Consider the following 21,183-nt stretch of genomic DNA (forward strand, 5'->3'; position numbering starts at 1 on the left):
TAATGTTCACATGCTAATCCCTGGAACCTATGAATATGTTGCCTTACTTGGTAAAAGAGACTGCATATATAATAGGGGTCAGGACCTCCAGAAGGAGAGAGCATCATCATTGTGGGTCCAATCGAATATATGAGCCGTTAAAAGCAGAGAACCTTTCCTGGCTGTGGAGAGAGATGCGATGTGAGAAATACTTGACCTGTCCAGAGCTACAAATGGCAGAGTTTAAACTTGGGGTTAAGAGATAATAGCAACTGCAGCCTCACGTGAGTTTTTAGAATTTAGTAAATGGAAATTACTCTCCCTTCCCAGTATGTAGCATCAGTTTTTCTTGTCTGTTCTTTTAATGACATTAAGTTCAACTTGTGTTCATATACAGGTAATAACTGGGGGAAAATGAGACAAGCAAATTTTCCAGATAATTCAGACCAAACAAACACCTAAAAACAGTTTACCTTTAAACATTCACTCATTCAGCCACGGTGTGCCATTCCAAACATTGCTTTTTAGATAGCCTAAAGGTTCTACGAATTGTGGAAAAAAATCACTTATTATTCACTTTCATTTTGAACGGTATGACTTCTATGATGTGGAAATCAGTTCAATCCATTTTTATTCACTCTTATTGTGCCATGCAATAGTGAAGTTGTCTTATTCTCATTTGAAGGAGGTATAGGAAGTTCCTGTAACAGGCTGTCTGTACTTTTTCCAAAGAAAAGGCTGGAGGTGTATATTGAGTTAGGTGCCAGCATTTCCCACTACTTGAGCAGAGGGGAGCCCAGATCTGAAGCTATTGGCACAACCGTGAAATGCAGGCCCTGAAAACTAGATGAGTTTTAATGAGTGTGTTTGAAGTTTACTAATAATGGTGAATTGTTACACAGCTCAATACCATGTTTCCCCGAAAATAAAACCTAACTGGAAAATAAGCCCTAGCATGATTTTTCAGTATGGCATCCCCTGAACATAAGCCCTAATGCGTCTTTTGGAGCAAACCTTAATATAAGACCCGGTCTTATCTTCAGGGAAACACGGTAAAAAGAACAAGCCCTTGATGCTCTAGGATGCAGGTGAAATCTGTTATGGAAATGAGTTGAGGTGACGTATTACGCTAAAATTTCTAAGATTAAATATAAAAAGTACTGCTACTTCTAACACTTTGACAGTGTTTCTGGTGCTGGGTTGGATCTGCAAAAGCTAATTCTTCAATCAGTCTTTGGTGCTATATTTTGGGAGGGGGGAGAAGAAATTAAGAAATTACACATTGTACCTAAAATATTTTAACTAGCAATCCAAAGACTGCAAAACTGAATGAGACTATGAGCCCTCACAAAGGAGCAGTTCTCAAGGGGGTTTTGTACACCCCTCACTATCCCCCTGCCCGCGAACCTCCACATAGACATTGCATTAGGAGGATTATTTGTGGAGTCAGGGAAGTATGCTAAAAAGCAACCCTGTCGGAGTTATGGAGATGGGAGGTAAGGAATTGTAAACTCTAAGTTTATAATATGTGCATGTGTATGTTACAAAGAGAAGAGAGGAGAGACTTTGTTTTTTTCCATTTTCTAGGAAAAATCAGCTATTATAGGATGATGTCCCTGGGGAAACAGGCTGCAGCAGAACTGATAATATTTTGCTGAATTGGTGCTTTGAGACTTTAGTGATGGTTTATTTTTTGAACACTTGGGACCTTTGCAGACAAAAAAAAAAAAAATTAAATTGTTTGACTGGTTGAGTGAGTCCTTGTACTAACTTTGAAATAGTATAATGTAAAACGTTGTGTGTGTGTATGCAGGTGAGAGATGTGTGTGCTTACAAGGAAGTGCCTAGTGAGGCAGAACGTTTTGTTTTTTTTTGGTCAAGGAAACAGCCATTTAAAAGCGCTTCCTGTTTCTGTTGTTGATGGTGGCACGATCAAAAGGTATAAATGGGACAGCCCTTGCCAAACTGGGGTACAGACCTTAAGAAATTTGGGGCAGATGGGTGTGCCCCTATAGCTGCGGCACTTCCTATGATGCACAGAACTTTGTCCCTGTGTGGGAACTTGGTGATGTCAGAGCAATGCCCTGTGGTGGCAAAAGTCATGAGCACAGCGCCCTTTCATTTGCAGTGAAGAACCTAAAGGACCAATTGGACTTGAGTAACCCCTTGTGGCAACCTGGAACTTATTCTTGAGTCCAGAGTGAAAAATACACGTCTTACAATGAGTAGTCAAGAGACACAGAGCATCAAACAGGATGTAACCATTACAAACATGGATACCTCAGTGTTGGAATGAATGATTGACTATGTGAGAAGGATTAAATTAAGGATATGGTTACATATTATAATGCAATTAATTAATAACTCTATTTCTTCCTAAAGTATGCACTGGTTTTCTGGTAGTTCATTTGTTTCTAAACAATCCAAAGCTTTTTCAGTTTCAGGTGTGGACCTGGTGGATCGGTGTCTTGTTAAGCTTTACTGTTTTTCCTGACAGCCCAGAGAGATAAGAAACTTCAAAGCTATGTGAACATAAAATACTATTACGTATTTGGCATTCATTAAAACAGGGGAGGAAGATATTTATAAATTTGGTGTTTATTATTTTAAGTCTTTTCTTTGACTGGATCTTGTGGAAAATACAGGCATGGGAACATATTTTGCCAGTTAAAAGGGGAGATTAATAGAATGATAAATGGTAAATAAAAGTAAAACCATGCATTATAAAAAATGATTTGAGACAGTCAATTAATTACGCTTATTTAATTAAGCTTAATTGACATTCCTTTCATGCTCAAAGTCGGAAAGAATACCAATTTCCAGCATATTAGAAAGAGGAACACATTGTTTTTTTTCTTTTATCAAAAGTCATCAGACCTGGGTGTTGGCGGACAGGGTTAAGGCAACAGATCAGCATGGAAGGATATACTTACTATCCAAAGCAGTGAGTAGTAGCAAAAAGCTTCTGGGAGAGGAAATTGGATGCTGCCTATCCTTTGGAACTTTCTCTACTCCTATTTCTATGAACTTTCTAAGTAAATGGGGATTGATTCCCCCAGGTGGTAAAAGGACATCCTGAAAGCTGCAAATTAGGGGTGGATCAAAGTTACATTGAAAGTATGAGTAGGTATAAGGAATTGAAGATTACTTGGTTACCCTTTTTTTTTTTTAAAAAAAAAAAAGGTGGAAAAATTAGCAAAAATTAGGGAACGATTATAATAGACTAAAGCACCACTAGATTTAACTGTGTACCTTGCTATTTAGAGATTTTTTTTCTTAATTTGAAATTGTTGGCCTCTAGTTCAGGATCTCAAGTCTTTCTTTTCTCCTAACACTTTTATTTTGCCCTACATTCTGTTCCTTAGGGGAAGTGATGTAGATGTGTTTCCTGAGGTCACTTTATTCACTGGCACTCAGTGAAAGCATTTATCTTTCCCTCTTTATTTTTATTTTTATTTTTTTTAAGATTTTATTGGGGAAGGCGAAGAGGACTTTATTGGTGAACAGTGTGTATTTCCAGGACTTTATTGGGGAACTTTGTCAGCTCCAAGTCAAGTTGTTGTCCTTTCAATCTTAGTTGTGAAGGGCGTAGCTCAGCTTCAAGTCCAGTCACCGTTGTTCAATCTTAGTTGCAGAGGGCGCTGCCCACCATCCCTTGCAGGAGTCAAACCTGCAACCTTGTGGTTGAGAGCATGCACTCCAACCAACTGAGCCATCCTGCGACCAGGAGCTCAGTGGCAGCTCGTTGTCTTCACTCTAGTTGTGGAGGGCACCGCTCGCTGGCCCATGTGGGAATCGAACCGGCAACCCTGTTGCCCAGAGCTCACGCTCTAACCCACTGAGCCACCCGTCTGCCCTGTCTTTCCCTCTTGAGTCTCCCTTTCTCCCATTTGATTTGTGGCTGAGGTTAAATTGATAATGGTAACAAGACAGAGAGGTTTTTTAAACCAAGAATTCAAGTGTCCTATATATGAGCCTTGTCCTGCTGCAGGCCTGTGTACCTATACTCCATTCTCCCACCATGCCACCCCTCCTCACCTCCCTCAGGACATATTCAGAGAAGACAGTGCCAATCCCATAAGGAAACCCTAGGGCTGCAGTTTCAATTTTGGGTAAAAAAATTCAATTTCCTTTTTGGACATAAAAGGATTATTCACCTTTTTGGTTTTTTTCTGTGTCAATTTTTGTAAGTTGTAGCTTTTAAGAAATCTGTCCATTTCATGTAAATTGTCACATTCATTAGCCCAAAGTTGTTTATAGTGTTCTTTTATTCTTTTAATGTGTATAGTCTGTGGTGACAAATCCTACACATTAAACACTCATTATTGATGTTGATTTATGTTCTCTCTTCTTTGCTCATGAAAATTCTACCTAGAGGGTTGTCAGTTTTGTTGATTTTCTCAAAGAACCAGATAATTTTCTCTGTTATCTTTCTTTTTTCAATATAATTGATTTCTGCTCTTGATTAATAACTTTCTTCCACTTACTTTGTTCTAGCTTTTTTTAGTTTTCGCAGATAGACTCTTAAATTATTGATTGTAGATCTTCCTTCTTTCTTAAGTTATGAACACAAAATTGTTCACTTACCACTGCTTTAGCTGCATTCTACAAATTTTGATATGTTGTATTTTAATTTTCATATCAGTTCAAAATATTTTGTAAATTTCCTTGTACGTGGTCTTTGACCCATGAAGTATTTAAAAGGTATAGTCTAATTTTCAGATAAATAAGGTTTAACTCAATATTTATTGTTATGTAGCTCTAATTTAGTTCTATTGATGTGAGGTAATACACCATGCATAACTCAGACTTTTAAAAAGTTAATAACCTTGTTTATACTCCAGAATGGGGTTTGACTCACTGAATCTATCATGGGTACTTGAGAAGAGTGTGTATTCTTCAGTTAATAGATGGAGTGCTCTAAAATACAATTAGATTAAAGTGTTCATGGTGCTATCGAGATCTTCTACAGTTGTTAAAATCTATGATCAAAAAATTATCTCCCTTTAACTCTCTTAATTTTTGATTTATGTATATTGAGGCTCTGTCACTAAGTACACAGACATTGATAATTGTTTTTTTCCTACTTATTTTTCTTATCATCATTATGAAATGTAATCTGAGGTAATATTCTTTTATTGAGATCTGTTGTATCTGATACCTATAAGCCACTGCAGGCTTCTTATGCTTACTATTTGTCTTTTATATTTATTGCATCCACTTACTGTAAACTTATCCAGTGTCTTTATATTTCAAGTGTGGCTCTTATAGCACCATATGGTTCAGTTTTGTTTTTACTCATTTGTAAATCTCTGTCAACTGGAGTGTTTAAACCAATAATTGTTTATGTAATTATTGATATACTTGGATTTAGTCTTACTGTTTCTTTATTTGCTTATCTTCTCTATTTTTTGTTTCTCTAGTCTCTATTTTTGAAATATTTTTAGTATTCCATTTTAATTTATTGCTTGTTTTTCTTATTGTGTGTGTGTGTTGTTTGTTTTATTTTTACTAGTTCCTTTGGGGTTGTAATACACATACCTAAACTTTCACAGTCTACTTAGAATTTTGCTTAGCATTCCCTATCTACTAGAAAAGATCTAGTAGTGACACAAGCTCTTAGTTTTATTTCATCTGAACATTTTTTTTGCCTCATCTTTTTTCCTGAAGGATATCTTCACTGGATAGAATTACGGTTTGATTTCTTTTTTTCCCTTTCTTTTAACACTTCAAAGATGTTGTTCTCTGGCCTTGATGTTTCCTGATGAGAAATCATCAGGAATGAATCATTCAAATCATTGTCTTCTGTAAGTAACATGCAACTTTTCTCTTAGTATTTTCAAAACTTTATGTTTGAATTTTAGCTTTTTGTCTTTAATGTGTCTAGTATTTTCTTTGAGTTTTTTCTTTTGGATGGAGGTCACCAAATGTTTTGAATTTTTAAATGTATGCCCCTAATGAAAGTTGGGAAGTGTTCAGCTATTATATCATGAGGTATTTTCTGCTTCAATATCCATCTCTTCTTTTTTTCAGGAACTCCAAATATACTCGTACGTATATTAGACCTTTGAGATCCCATAGGTCCCTGAAGCACTCTCCAATTTTTCATTTTTGTTTTTTCTTTCTTATTTCCACTGTTACATCCATTTGCTTTTGAGTCCATCCAGTAATTCACTTCAGGTTTTAAAATTTTAGCTCTAAAATGCCCATTTGGTTCTTTTTTATTGTTTTTATTTCTTGTTGAGATTTCTTATCTTCTGATTCAGTGTGTGTGTGTGTGTGTGTGTGTGTGTGTGTGTGTGTGTGTGTTTAACCTCATTGAGCATAGAATTGCTTTAATGTCTGAAAATCCTAACATCCATTTTGGTGTTGCTTTCTTTGTTTTATTTTTTTTGGAGATGGGTTACATTTTCCTGGTTCTTCATACGTTAAATAATTATGAATTGTATCTTAGACTCTGCAGACTGTTACAATCTTCTACAGAATGTTGATGTTTTATGTTTTTGTATTAGCAGGCAATTGACAAGTGAGATTTGGAACCTAAGTTCTATTTTGCCTCCTTTGGGTGATGGTTCAAATTTTAATCCACTTCTTTAAATCACTGCTATGCTTGTCTATGGCTATTATAGGTATCATGATTTGAAAATTATGCTGAGACTTGTAGAGGTGATTCACATCTCAGTTTAGTTTTCAAAACTTGTGCTATGCTTGTTTGAGTGTGTATTTCAGAGGTTAGGCCCAGTCTTGTGTTAGTGCTTCAAATCTCAGTTCAGTTAGCCATGTCTGTGCTAAGTTGGTTTGGGTCTGTCCCAGGCATGTTTGTTCAGAGTTTAGGCTAAGACTTTCCAATTAACTTTATGTTTCCCCATATACACAGGCAGACTGATTAGGTTGTTACTGACATTCTGCTTTAGATTTTGTTTTAAATTAGTATGGATGCAGAGTTGTAGAGGGCTCAGTGATGAAAATGCAAGAATAGCCAAAGAAAATTAATAAGTCATATTTTAAGAAAAGTAATGAGCATGCAATGAATCTGAGTGGGAGTATATAGCATGGTGGCTAGGAGCACAGGCCTGGAATCTGATCAAATGGGAATCAAATCCCTGTTCTGCTGCTACCGTGTTTCCCCAAAAATAAGACTGGGTCTTATATTAAGATTTGCTCCAAAAGATGCATTAGGGTTTATGTTCAGGGGATGTCATCCTGAAAAATCATGCTAGGGCTTATTTTCCAGTTAGGTCTTGTTTTCGGGAAAACATGGTATCTAGCTCTGTAAACTTAGGGAAATTATTTAGTGTGACTGAGCCTCAGTTTACTCAACTGCAGTGAGAAGAATGAGTCCTCTCTCATAATGTTCTCATGAGAATTCCCTGTAACTGTGCAAACTGCTTAGCATAGGGCCTCACGCACATTGAGATTTCAATATATGGTAAGAAAATATTCACCCTTGGAACAAGTGGAAGTAATGGCAGTGTTAGACTTTGAATTCAAAAAGAGTAGCTAGCTCTGTGTGTTTTATTAGGTTGGTGGAAAAGTAATTGTGGTTTTTAAAATTGTTTTTAACCTTTTCAACCGCAATTACTTTTGCAACAACCTAATAGTTTCTATATAAGTCAATTTGAAAGAGTAATCCCTGCTCTGTTCAAAGGATTATTGAGAGGATCAAATGTAATCATCTGTGGGAAAATGTTTTGAGAACTTCAGAACACCATACAAAATGCACAAGAGTACTGGAAACTTTTAATTTGATGGGACATTGTGTAAAGGGTCATGAGCAGAAAATACAAAACACAATTAGTTAAAGCATCTTGAATAGACTAAAACTGAAAAAAGAGGAAAGATGTTATTAAAAGTCTAGATCAATCAATAATACGATAATGTCTATAGAACCATGTGCCTTTAAAATTAAAAGGTAATAATGAGTGTAATGAAGGAGATATTTTTAACAAATTGAGCATGTCAAGAGAGAAAGAACAGAAACATATGTTACCCAGAGCCTATACTATAACTGTTCTTTTTAGGCATCTAGAAGGACCATACTTTATTTTCATATTCTGTTTTATTATTTCTAATATTTCCTCATTTATTTTCTCATTTGACCTTTACACAGATATGAATTTCACTTTGTGTGAGCAAATTGAAGTTTAAAATTTTAAATAATATGCAGAAAGTTATCTCAGAAATAATCCTGGAGCTGAGAGTTCAACATGGGTCTTTTGACTCCAAGAGGCGCTCTCCTTCTTCCTCACCATGAGGTATGGATGCACATGTCAGTTCATTACGCTTTCAGAAGCAGTTACAGGCATAACACCCCGGCTTTGGTGCAGTAGCAAAGACTAACTGAATGTGCAGCTCTGATAGCTGTCTATGCAGCAACACTGACATATGGTTCCAACTTATCTGGTAGATACATGGATACTCTTAGTATCTTCACTACCCACCACCATCTCCAAAGAATGAAAACTGAAGAAAAAAAGGAATTAAGATGATTCTACTTGGAGACTAGCCAGTAAAACTTTATATAAGGAGAGAAGTTACACATTGTGGCTGTTTGGAACATATGTGGACTCGGTTTCTACGGAAAGATGCCCCACTGACATCTCACCAGCATGGGATCTAAGAGGAAGACACAAGTGGATGCAACTGTCTACAAAACAGGTGGGCATCAACATGAGCTTTGTGGTGCCCACTTCTGTGGGGCCAAATGAGCTGCCTAAACAAAGGATCTGAGAAAATAATAAAGTATATTTGGATTTCATGGGAGGGAACCGAGCTGATATAGTCCTTAGTGAGAGCTCCCACTTTGCCTCTTTCAGCCAACACTTTCCTATAGCTTGTTTCCATGGCTGCAAAGCCCAGTCTGGCCAAATAAAAACTTCACATTGAGAAAAATCTCATACATTTTATGAAAAATGCCTTTCAAGTGGTAGGGGATTGTGTGTGTGTGTGTGTGTGTGTGTGTGTGTGTGTGTGTGTGTGTAGGGGAGTGTGTGCGTGGCTACTGATGAGAGAAAACTATTTTGACAAGTGTGGGAGATTTTCGTATTATGCAGTAGAGTCACTTCCAGCAGAGTTAGGATAAAGAGAGATAACATGCAAAAGTAAAGCAGAAAATAAAGAACAAGATAATTTTTGTTAACAGACTATTAGAGAGCACATTTATTTGTATAGGTTACAGTTCATTATAGTTTTTGGATGAGCATACTTTTAAAGATATTTATGGCACAGATTAATTTTCCAGATACCAACCAGGAATGTTTTCTGAGCTGCTCAGTGAGAATGGAAGGCCCTCCCCAAGTGCACAAAAGGCTCCTTTGGGATTTGGATGTGATCAAATGAGGGGACCTAGAAGCCTCTTTCCACAACTTTACTTGGACTCCAAAATTTCAACATGTCTCATGTTATCTTTCCCCCAAAGTTAGCACAAAAAATTTAAAATCTTATTGTTTCTTCTCTCTCCCTTTCTCTCTCATTAACACAGCTTAGTGATGTTTCATTGTCTTTTCTCTGGGGAAATTCTTGACCTTCATTAGGGCTGCAGGTTTCCATGTTATCTTCTCTCTTCACATCATTTACTCTAGTCTAGTAAGCTGAAATTCCTTTTTCTTTTCATGAACAGGCTCACTGACATGTTCTTTATGTATCCATGGCACTTCTCAGATCTCACTTTAATAGGACAGCAAAAAATGTCAGGTTATACAAAAATAATTGCATCCTTCATCCTCTGAATCCTATCTGCTTCCCTTTCTGTGACAAAATGTTTTGAAGAACAACAAAAAGAAATGAGGGAAGGAAGGATGGGAGATGGAAGGATGGAAGGAAGGGAGGAAGGGAGGAAGGGAGGAAAGTAGGAAACGATAAACAGCCAGATGAACCTCAGAGAATAGGGAACTACTCATATGATTCATCTTCTAATGTCCCCTAACAGAAGGCAGAACTTACAGGTGAGGTGATCATACACCTCATATTGCTCAAGATACCGTGGTTTATGCTATTGTCCTCATGTCCAGTCCAGTTAGCACCACCTTTTATTCTCCGAATATCTAGATTTTTTCACCCATAGAAAATAAGAATGAGTGTTTTCATGTCCAAATCAAATTGCACATTCTGAGAAATAGATACAGAATACCGGCAATGCAAGACTGTTTCTGGTCTTTGGGAAGCCTGGTGTCTAGACAAACACCCAAGCTCAGAAACATTTATCAAGAAAATGGGTTATAAACAGAGAATACTCACTCGTGTCCTGGAAGGCATCTCATCCTGGTTTCCAGAGGACTTTTCAGACAGCTAGAATTTAGGAACAAAACCAAGATCAAAGAAGAGATTAAGATATTTCTATTTAGAAAGATGTGTGTGTTTGAGGATGGATGGGTGAGTTGAGTGGGGATTTGGATTTCAATGAAGTTAATGGAGTTCAATGGAAAGGAGGACTTTGGAATCCGGTGCAACTTCTACCTATTTCTGCAGCTTTTTCGCTATAATGTAACCGGCCAAACTTAGTTTCCCCACCTATAAAATTTGGCCAATAAAATGGAGATGAGTTATAATGATTAAATACACAGTATAATGACTTGGACAGAATAGTAGAGATAGCTGGTATGTTTAAAATGCTCACTACATACCAGACTAGTCTAAGAACTTCATATTAATTCATTTAATTCTTACAAGAACTCTAAGGAGATGATATACTGTTATCATTAGCATTTCACTGATGATGAACCTGAGACGCAGAGTGACTAAGGGGCCAAGAAGTATGGGATCTGGGTTTGACCCAGACAGGCTTGTTTTAGGGCTGTTCTTGGTAGAGGTGTTAAGCTGACCTTAGTTACTATTCTCTACAGCTTTTCCCTTGCAAGCAAGCAACATGTTATTCACATGGGCAAGAAAAAGAAGATAACTAATTGTAATAAAATGAAATATATACACAAATGATAGTACTTTAATTTGAACTACCTGATATAGAGCTGTCTAAAAAGCTATAAGTCACACTTCCGTGTGTCTTACACATAGAAAACATTCACGTACATCAGTACATTTTATGTTACCTTCGATGGTAATGCCATTTTAGCTCATTTCTCTCTTTTGGAACTCCTGAAAAGTGTATTAATATGAGACAGGAACTCTTAAAATAGACTTCTATCACTGGGTTAAACTATAACTAACGCTACCCTAATTTAGGGTCAGTATAAAATATTGCCAGTACACTTTCCTCCCAGGATGCTGGGCTATTGATTCTATGTGTGTAGGCTCTAGGATGTAGTGGATGAACACTTGGGAAGTCCTTCCATTGGACTTGGTGGAAAGGACATTTTCCTAATGATCCCTCAGCAGTGTCTCACTCCCCGACCTTCAGAAAACCAGTGGCCAATTAGTCCACACTTAGGCTCCTTTGCTGTGTGCTTTCTATTTGCTTACTCTGAAACCCAGGGTTGCTGCTGACTTCCCACATTTCTCAGTATCACCAAAGAAGAGGGCACTTCATTATTTTCTCGAGTTCAAACCCCAATACATTTAGTAATCCCTCCAGCAATTACCATTCATTTTCATTTGTAATGTCAACATCTCCGTAACTCTTCCTTATTTTTATTTATCACATCTCTGCCCTTTCATCTCTTTTAACATCTCCTTTCCCTCTCCCTCTTTCCATACAGCTAAGAGTTTTTTCTTGTCTCCAATAGAGACTTCTTTGAGCAAAGAAATCTACAAGTCATTTTTCTATTGTCTGGGGCCTGATCTGACCAATGACATTATATAGATTCACTGGACTATATAATGGAAGATATTCTTGGTGTGTTTTTTGTTTTGTTTTGTTTTGTTTTTTGTTTTGTTTTCATTCTCTTTACTTTGCAATCCATTATTATATACATCACCACAATCACCCTGACAGAAGGCATTTGAGGAAGAGGGATGATGGAAAGATTTCTCTTTCCTGGTCAGATGAAAATTCATTCTTGTTATACTCAGAGTTTGGTCCACTCTCTAGCATCAACTCAGTTACCAATAAAGTATTATGAATGGACAATGCTGGAGAAACTTGTCCCAAATTTATTAATGTCCAATCAGATGCATCCCCTCCCTCCTTTTTATTGCCTGTCCAGTACATTGTATTAAGAGGGTTTGTTCAAATATATCTCAAGTACATAAAAATTCTGTTGCTGATATAAGACATATCACTTAGAAATTTTACCAGTTTTATCTTTGTGTGTATAAAGTAACTAAATCATGTAATTTTACTCATTCTACTCAAGATGGGCTTGTTAAGATGTAATTGAGGAATCATAGCTTGGCTAGTTTGGTAATTCTTTTTCACTGAAACACAGTAACTGAAAGCCAGGCAGTCTATAGTTAGAAAGCAGCCAAGTATGCTTTCCTATGCTTGATAACCACAGGTCAAAGCCCAGACATGGGGATCCCCATCTGCCTGAATCATGAGTTTTCTGCAGCATCTTTGGTAATTTAGTTTAATTAACATGGTATTTATTGTGTGTCTTCAACCCCACAGAACTGGATTATGTAGTTGGAGATACCAATGAAAGATACGACATGTTTTTTTTTATTAAAAGACAGGATAGAAATCTACTAAACAAATTTAAAAACAAAAGATAGAGACAAATACACCAGGAATTCACTTTCTGATAGCAAATTTTATGACAACCATTAAATAGAGGATCTTTCACTAGGCTGCTAACTAGAATAAAATTATTCCAGTCTAACGTCTCTCTAGCATTCTGTGGATAGCAGTACTCTTTACTAAATCATCATAGCATAGTGATTAGGAACATGGGCTTTTGGCTATGTTTCTTGTTGGCTGATGGATTTTGAAAAGTTGTCTGTGAAATGGAGAAAATATTAAAATTTACCAGCATTGTTATGAGAATTTAGCAAAATGATGACAGTAATGAGTTTTCCAGTGTCAGCACATAGTAAGCACTCAGTAAATGTTAGCTATTTTTAAAGTTAACAGAGAATGAGCTAGCAGAATTATTTCAGGATGTCATATGTTGTTTCCATAGTGTAGGATTCAAGCTAAAGCAAAAATATGAAATGACAAATGCCCACCATGAGGTTCAGACGCACCATATCATTGGCATTTTCTTCATCCCAGAAAAGGTCTGTGCTAGCCAGGCTGCTTCTGCTTGATGAAGGCAGCAAGAACACCAAGCTTCCTTGGGATGACTCAATTCCTCTTAGGTATTTTCCCCTCTCCTGAAGTAGTCAGCTCTTACAGAGACGTATCACTACCAATTGGAGAAAGATATACCATGGAATAAAATTCATGAGTGAAGGATGATTTCCGTTTATAAGTGGGTACTGATTGCTGAGTCTGGCTGTTGCATAAAATGAGTACAAGCATTTCTTGCTTTATTTTGTTCATGGGGAAGTGCTGGACTCATATCACAAGGTATTAAGCAACATTTACACGTGGAATATTCAACAAGCATTTATTGAGAATGTGCTCTGTGCCAAAGTCTGGTTGCTCAAGAGCAGGTAATTTGCAGAAAGGTCAATTCAAAAGAAAGCAAAAAACTATTATTTTGTAATCTTATATGTCAAGACGATCTTCAAATATCTTTGTATATGTGCTTAATATTTTATATTTTCATTACTGCGTCCCCCATGAGGAGTGACTATATGACCTGATAAGATGGAAAGTACAGGCTTTAGTCAAAAATTACTTTCAAAGTAAGTGCTAACACTAGCTGTGTGATCTGGAGCAAAAATGTTAGTTTACTGGGTCCTCAGTTATCTCATCTATAAAATGGGGAAACAATGCCTGACTCATATAGTTGTGAAGATTGAGTCATAACCATTGACTAGGTCCAATTTGACACTTAGTAAACATGAGTTTAAATTGGCTCCTCTTCAGTTATACCATCTTCCATGGCACTTCTACCATACCACTGCTGCACCCCTCTAATCTTTGCTTAGTACTGATGACTGATACGGGTGTAGAAGCTCAGAAGGGCATTCCAGAGCTTTAGGTGATGGCTCCCAAAGCAAATTCTAAACCAAACTTGATGCCTCTGCAGGAAGAATTGATAATAGAAGAATCTCATTCATTTAAGAAAAATTTATCAGGTACCCAGATTCTGCTGAGCATTAAGGATACAAATGTGCCCTCATGGACTTACCCACAAGCATGCAATAATGTGTTAATATGGGGGGAAATAGGGTACAATGGAAGTACTCATATATAAGAGGCATTCCAAATTCATTTTTAAATAAATTTTATTAAATGTATTGGGGTGACATTTGTTAGTAAAATTATATAGATTTCAAGTATACATTTCTATAATACAACATCTATGTATGACATTGTGTGTTCACTACTCAGATCAGTTCAGGAGTAGGGTAATCAAGGAAATCTTGCTAAAAGAGAATGACAATAAGAATAGTAATGGCTACCATTTATTGAGTGCTGGCAATGGTCACTCAGCTATTATAAGCATTTGATAAAACAACTCTGTTATTGTATAAAATATCTTGGTGAAGAGATTTCCATTTTATCCCCCTTTTTAGTGATGAAAGAGCAGAGGTACAGAGATTAATTTTTATTATGACACAATTTTTATTATGCCTAATAAATGAGGCACTGAGATCTGATATCTAAACAGAAACTTTAAGTAGTTAAAAGGAAAATTCTGGGAAGGAAGAGGGGTGAAGACTTCCAGGCAGAAGGAATTCAAATATAAAGGCTGGGAGAGAAAGAGAGCACAAAGAGAGACACTAAATGTTGATGTAGCAGGAGCTATGAGTGGGATTGGCAGGAAAAGAAGAGGTAAACCCACAAAGCGAGGCAAAGACCAGAAACTCAAGAATTGAGTAATCTAGGCTCTGGCCAGAATCCAGAGAAAAGATTGGAGAAATGGAGCCTGGAGTAAAGGAGAACATTTAGGATTTTATGGTGCAAATTTTGGGGACTAAGGTAGCAGCAGAAAAAATGAGAAAAGTGGATGGAGTACACAACTATTTTAGGTAGTTGAGTCAACAGCAGATGGTGATTAATCAAATGAAGGTGAATGAGACAGTAGTCAAAAATGTTTCACAGGTTTCTGGTCTAAGAAACCAGGTGGATAGAATTTTCATTTGTTGGACAAGGGAATGCCAGAGAAAGGACAGATTAAAGAGAAATAAATTGAATTTGGTTATCTAATTGTAAATTATGTGTGCAACACCCAAAGCTGGTTTTAAGTGGGGCTTTCAGAGATGAATTTGTAGGAAGGGTTCAAGTCTTTCATAAAACGTCAACGTGTAGATTCTGCTCATTCATCATTCGTTTTATAGAGGAAATTGCATTATTATAGACATGTTCCCCACATTATCATGGCTGTATATTATGTGGAAATTTTGAGACTTGTTGAAGGAAAAGTGAGGATTAAAAGCTGCATTTGGTATTTTGGGCCTGATTCTAATGTGAAAAACAGATGCCCTGATGACATCGGGGAAGACTGAAGCATCAGACAGACCAAGCAGTTGATTACTAGCTGGACCCCTTTTCTATCTGTACTAGTTTGCTAGGGCTGCTATAACAAAGTACCACAGACTGAATGGTTTAAACAACAGTAATGATTTTCTCACAGTTCAAGAGGCTAGAATTCGGCGATCCAGGTGTTGGCAAAGTTGGTTCCTTCTGAGGGTCATGGGGGAAGGACCTGTTCCAGGCCTCTCCACTTGGCTTGTTAGACATCTCCTCCCTATGTCTTCACATTGTCGTCTCTCTGTCCATACCTGTTATCAGCTTTCCTTTCTTAAAACGATGCCAGTTATGTTGGATTAGGGCTGACCCTAATGATCTCATTTTAACTTAATTATTACTGTGACGACCCTATCTCCGAATATGGTTATTTTCTGGAATGCTATTGTAACAAATTATTACAATTGTAGCAGTTTAAAACATCTTTGTTTTTACCTTCTCACCTTCTGAAGGTCAGAAGTCTGGGTACGCACAACTCAGCTGGTTCTCAGCCTAGTGTTTCACAAGGCTAAAATCACGATGTTGGCACAGATGTGTTTCCTTCTGGAAACTCGGGGGATGAAGCCTTTTCCAGGCTCATTAAGATCATTGACTGACTTCTGCTCCTTGTGGTTATAGAACTGAGGTTCCAATTTCCTTGCTGGTTGTCAGCTTAGGGACTATTATTTGATCCCAAAGATTGACAGCATCCCTTTTCATGTCTTCCATGGGGTCCCGCCATCAAGAGTGGCTCCAGTTTCTCTCATGCTTGGACTCATTCTGACTTACCCTTTCACTGTGTCACTCTGCATCCAGCTGGAGACTCTTCTCTGCTTTGAAAGGCTTATATAATTAGATTGAGCCCACCTGGGTAATCCAGAATATTCTTAATATAACCAGCTGAGGAATAACTGTAATTGCATCTGCAAAATTCATTTTTGCTAGGTAATGTGACATATTCACAAATTTGGGGATCAGGGTATAGACTTCTTTGCGGGACATTATTGTGCCTACTTCAGTAAGCAATCACACCAAAACCTCATTACACACAAATAACAGCAATGTTACATATTGGTTAAGAGTGTAGACTATGGAACTGGACTCCTTGGATTCTTCCACTTGTTGGCTCGCACCTTGGACAAGTTACTTCACCTTTCTGTGTTTGTTTCCTTCACCTGTGAAAAGAAAGTAATAATAGTACTTACATCAAAAAGTTACAGTTGACTATCTGTCTCAGAATACAAAATAAACTCTTCAATTAAAAATAATATTATTGAGTGACATCATAGGAATGGCGGCAGCAGGGCACACTTTTGAATTCTCCTCCGGATCTTATCACAAACGGGACATCTATAACCCATCAAAGGACTCTCTGCTCATCACTCAGAACAGCTAAGAGACTCATGCAAGGATTACTTGAAGGTGGGCAAATCAGGTGAGCAGAGGGAGAGGGAAGGGAGCGGAGTGGAAACACGGCGGTGGGCATCCGCAGCTGCAGAGATGCAGGGAATCCCAGGACAGAACAGAGAACACAAAAACCAGGAGGTGGGCTCTTTCCCTGCATCCCACAGCTGCTCTCTCCTGCCAAGGGGGCAGCATATCCAGCATTTGAGGCAATAACCTCAGCTGATACCTCCAGTTGGGCCCTAGATCGGACAAAGGACACAAACTTCATACCTGGGCCCCTCCTCCCGCTCTTCCAATCCTACCCCCACCCTTCCAGAGACTTAAAGTGGCCCCTGAACTGAGGAGTAGTGTCAGATTACAGAAGAGCCTTAGTGCTCAGACGCTGGGAAGATGAGCGTGCAACTCTGACCCAGGGAAGAGGCTGGGAAGAGTGTGATTTTTGCTGGGCTGGAAGAGAGAAGAGACTCCTCAACCCCAGCCACCACCTTTTCTGGCCTGCGGGAAGAGTGTGACACAGCTGGGCTGGGAGAGAGAAGACCCCTCCATCCCCAGCCCCCGCCTTTCTGAACTGCCTAGGGCATGGCAATTACAACTGGGGAGGCACTCCCAGGGATCAGCAGTAAGTGGCAGACACAGCTCTGGGCTTTCAGCAGCTCAGAAATCTCCCACCTGCCACACACACACACGCACACACACACACTCATATGCACACAGAAGAAACGCCCTAAGACACAGGAGAACTGGACACAGGGCTGGTGGTGCTACTCTCAGTGCGCATATGTGCAGGCAAGGGCAGAAACTGCACGGACTTTGTAGAAACCACCATCCAGACCCTTCAGCCCCATGCATCTAAATCTGCAGTCCCAACTTCACTCTGGTCACCAGGTGACTGGCTCTGCCTGCACAATACACAGAGGACTCTTTGGTACAGCAGAGGACAACCTGGAGATTACTTGGTGGGCTTGTGCCCAGACTGGCGCTGCTTTTTCAGTTTTGTTTTGTTTTGTTTGTCTATATATCTTTGATATCTTTGCCTGTATTGAGTATGGGTTGTTGGTTGTTTTTACATGTGAATGTATTTCATTTTTTCTTTGTTGTTGTTGTTGTGCTTGGTGATTTCTTTGTTCTGAAATTGCCCTACTAGGGCCCAGCTTAAGAGGCACAAGATTCAACACACCCAGAGGCCAACTCCAGACCAAACCAGAGTACTACCGGGTTTGACCTACAAGTGACACACGTAGAGGGAATTCTCTACTGGCACAAGAGCCCATAGGGGCCAAACCACATTTAAGTGGTCAACCCTCACGCAGCAGAACACCCTGCATTGAACAGAGCCAAGTCTCACAACTAGTCAGCCTAGGAGTTAACCCCACCTGCTCACAAGCAAAAAGCAATTCAAGATCTTCTTTAACAGGACAATATACACAACACAAGAGTCACCTTTGGAGCACAGGCAGAGGAGAAGAACGAAGTAGTGCAAGTCAAATATAAAGGACACATACTACATAAGATAACCCAGCAAAAACCAAAAATTTAGGGGATCTACCTAATACATCGAAGCAAACACAGAGAGTCAGCCAGAATGGGGAAACAAAGAAACATGTCCCAAATAAAAGAACATAAGAAACCTCCAGAAATGGAGCCAAATGAAACAGAGGTAACCAACCTATCAGAGACAGAGTTCAGAACACTGATGATAAGAATGTTTAAGGAGCTTAGAGATGACATAAAGAAGGATATAGAAATCATGATGACCAACCAGTTAGAACTAAAGAACACAATTACTGAAATAAAGAACTCACTTGAAGGAATTAACAACAGGTTAGATGAAGCAGAGGATCGAATCAGCGACTTAGAAGACAAGTTAGCAGAGATCACCCAAACAGAACAACAGAAAGAAAAAAGAATAAGAAACAATGAAGATGGTTTAAGAGACCTCTGGGATAACATCAAGCACAACAACATGCACATCATAGGAATACCAGAAGGTGAAGAGAGGAAGCAAGGGATTGAGAACATATTTGAAGTAATAATGTCCAAAACTTCCCTAACCTGATGAAGGAAACCAACATACAAGCCCAGGAAGTGCAGAGAGTTCCAACCAGGATAAACCCAAACAGGTCCACACCAAGACACATTATAGTTAAAATGGCAAAGGTTAAAGACAAAGAGAGAATCCTAAAAGCAGCAAGAGAAAGACAGAGGGTTACATACGAGGGAACTCCCATAAGACTATCAAATGACTTTTCTACAGAAACATTGAAGGCCAGGAGGGAGTGGCAGGAGATACTCAAAGTGATGGAAAACAAAGGCCTACAACCTAGATTGGTTTATCCAGCAAGGCTATCATTTAAAGTTGATGGAGAGATAAAGAGCTTCCCAGAAAAGAATAAGCTAAAGGAATTTATTACCACCAAGCCAGCATTGCAAGAAATACTAAAAGGACTTCTGTAAATAGAAGAAAGATGAAAACAATCTAACTACAAATTTTAAAATGGCAATAACTATGTACCTATCAATAATCACTTTAAATGTAAATGGATTAAATGCTCCAATCAAGAGACATAGGGTGGCTGAGTGGATAAGAAAGCAAGACCCTTGTATATGCTGTATACAAGAGACTCACCTCAGATCAAAAGACACACAGGCTGAAAGTGAAGGGTTGGAGTAAGATATTTCATGTAAATGGAAATGAGAAAAAAGCTGGAGTTGCAATACTTATATCTGACAAAATAGACTTTAAAATGAAGAACATGTTAAAAGACTAAGATGGGCACTATATAATAATAAAGGCATCGATCCGACAAGAGGACATAACCCTAGTAAACATCTATGCACCCAACAAGGGGGAAGGTGAGGGGATTAGAAAACAGTCAGTAACCACAAGATGGCCACGGGGTTTTGAAAATTAATTTGGGGAATGTAATCAATAATGTAAAGATTTTGTAGGGTATCCGATGGACACGTGTCCCATTTGGGAGACCACCTCAGGGATGATGTAGTTGCCTGATCACTGCACTGTTCACCTGAAGCTGAAGCTGAACAATAATGAATGTCATATATATATATATATATATATATATATATATATATATATATATATATATATGTATATACTTACAAGAAGTGGAATACAGCATTAGGAACAGAGACAGTGGAAATGTAATGGCTCTGTGTGATGTCAGAGGGATAGTGGATGGGGGGAGGGGGGTTCACACAGTGTGAGGGATATAAATGATAAACGTCTAAGTATTACTTTGTCTTGTGCACCTGAAACTAATAAAAATACACAAATAAAAAAAAATAAATAAATGAATTTAAAGTGGTATATAATAATTTAAAAAATAATAATAATATTGTGATTCCATACAAATCTGATGATTTTTACACTTGAAACCTATGTAATTTTACTAACCTTTGTCACCCCAATAACCGTTAATAAAAAATAAATAATAATAATAATGGGGGGGAAAATAGTACTTACATCATAGGATACTTGAGAAAATTAAATGTTTTACTATATTTAAAGTTTTTAGAACAATGCCTAGTACATAGTAAGTGCTATGCTTAATCTTATCTACTATAATTACAGATTATATTTATTATGAAGGAAAAGCTATGCTTTAAGAAACAGGTGGGGGACAAATTTTTCTAATGAGTAGTTAAGACAAATCTCTTTAAGCTTAGAGTTAAACAATGGAAGCTATAGAGTGACATGACTTGAGTACCACATTTTAGAGGGTCACTCTGACTGCTATGTGGGAAGAGACTGGAAAGATAAAAGGAGAATAACTGGTTAGAAGTTCATGGGAACAGTCTACATGAAAGACTGGTGTGCGGCAGTGGAAATAAAGAAAATTAAATACACTTAAGATATACTCTGGAGGTTGTGGTAAGCTGAATAAAGCTCACCCCCAAGCTGTCCATGACCTAATCTCTTGAACTTGTGAATTTGTTATATTACACGGCAAAAGGGACTTTGCAGGTGTGAGTAAGGTTACTAATCTTAAAATAAGGAGAGTGCCTGAACTATCCAGGTGGGGCCAATTCAATCACATGAGCCCATAAAAGGAATGCACTCTCTCCGGCTGGAAACAGATAGGACTTCCGAGAGAGGAGGTGTAAGGAGGTCTGGTTCTAAGCATGAGAAGGATGTGGCTCTGCCCTGTAGGGGCTGTGTGCTAGGACTGAGAGAGACTGTAGGAGAAGTTAAGGGAGGCCCATAGTTGATAGCCAGCAAAGAAACAGGCCTCACCCCTACTTCCACAAGCAACTAATTCTGCCAACAATCTGAAAGAGCTTGAAAGCAGATTCTTTCCAAATCCTTCCAGGAGAGCCCAGCT

The 21,183-nt window shown here is 38.2% G+C and overlaps 1 long non-coding RNA gene across 1 annotated transcript in view; it reads right to left on the reverse strand.

The window, feature by feature from the left end:
• Window positions 1–16,469: 16,469 nt before the first annotated feature.
• LOC141572433 (uncharacterized) overlaps window positions 16,470–21,183 on the reverse strand; it is a 151,853-nt gene continuing 147,139 nt past the window's right edge. Inside the window, exon 3 of the long non-coding RNA XR_012497794.1 lies at window positions 16,470–16,608. This is a non-coding gene — a long non-coding RNA (uncharacterized LOC141572433). The remainder of the gene's footprint in view (window positions 16,609–21,183) is intronic.

Source organism: Rhinolophus sinicus, linkage group LG06 (genome assembly GCF_036562045.2).
Source record: "Rhinolophus sinicus isolate RSC01 linkage group LG06, ASM3656204v1, whole genome shotgun sequence".
Taxonomy (NCBI): Eukaryota; Metazoa; Chordata; class Mammalia; order Chiroptera; family Rhinolophidae; genus Rhinolophus; species Rhinolophus sinicus.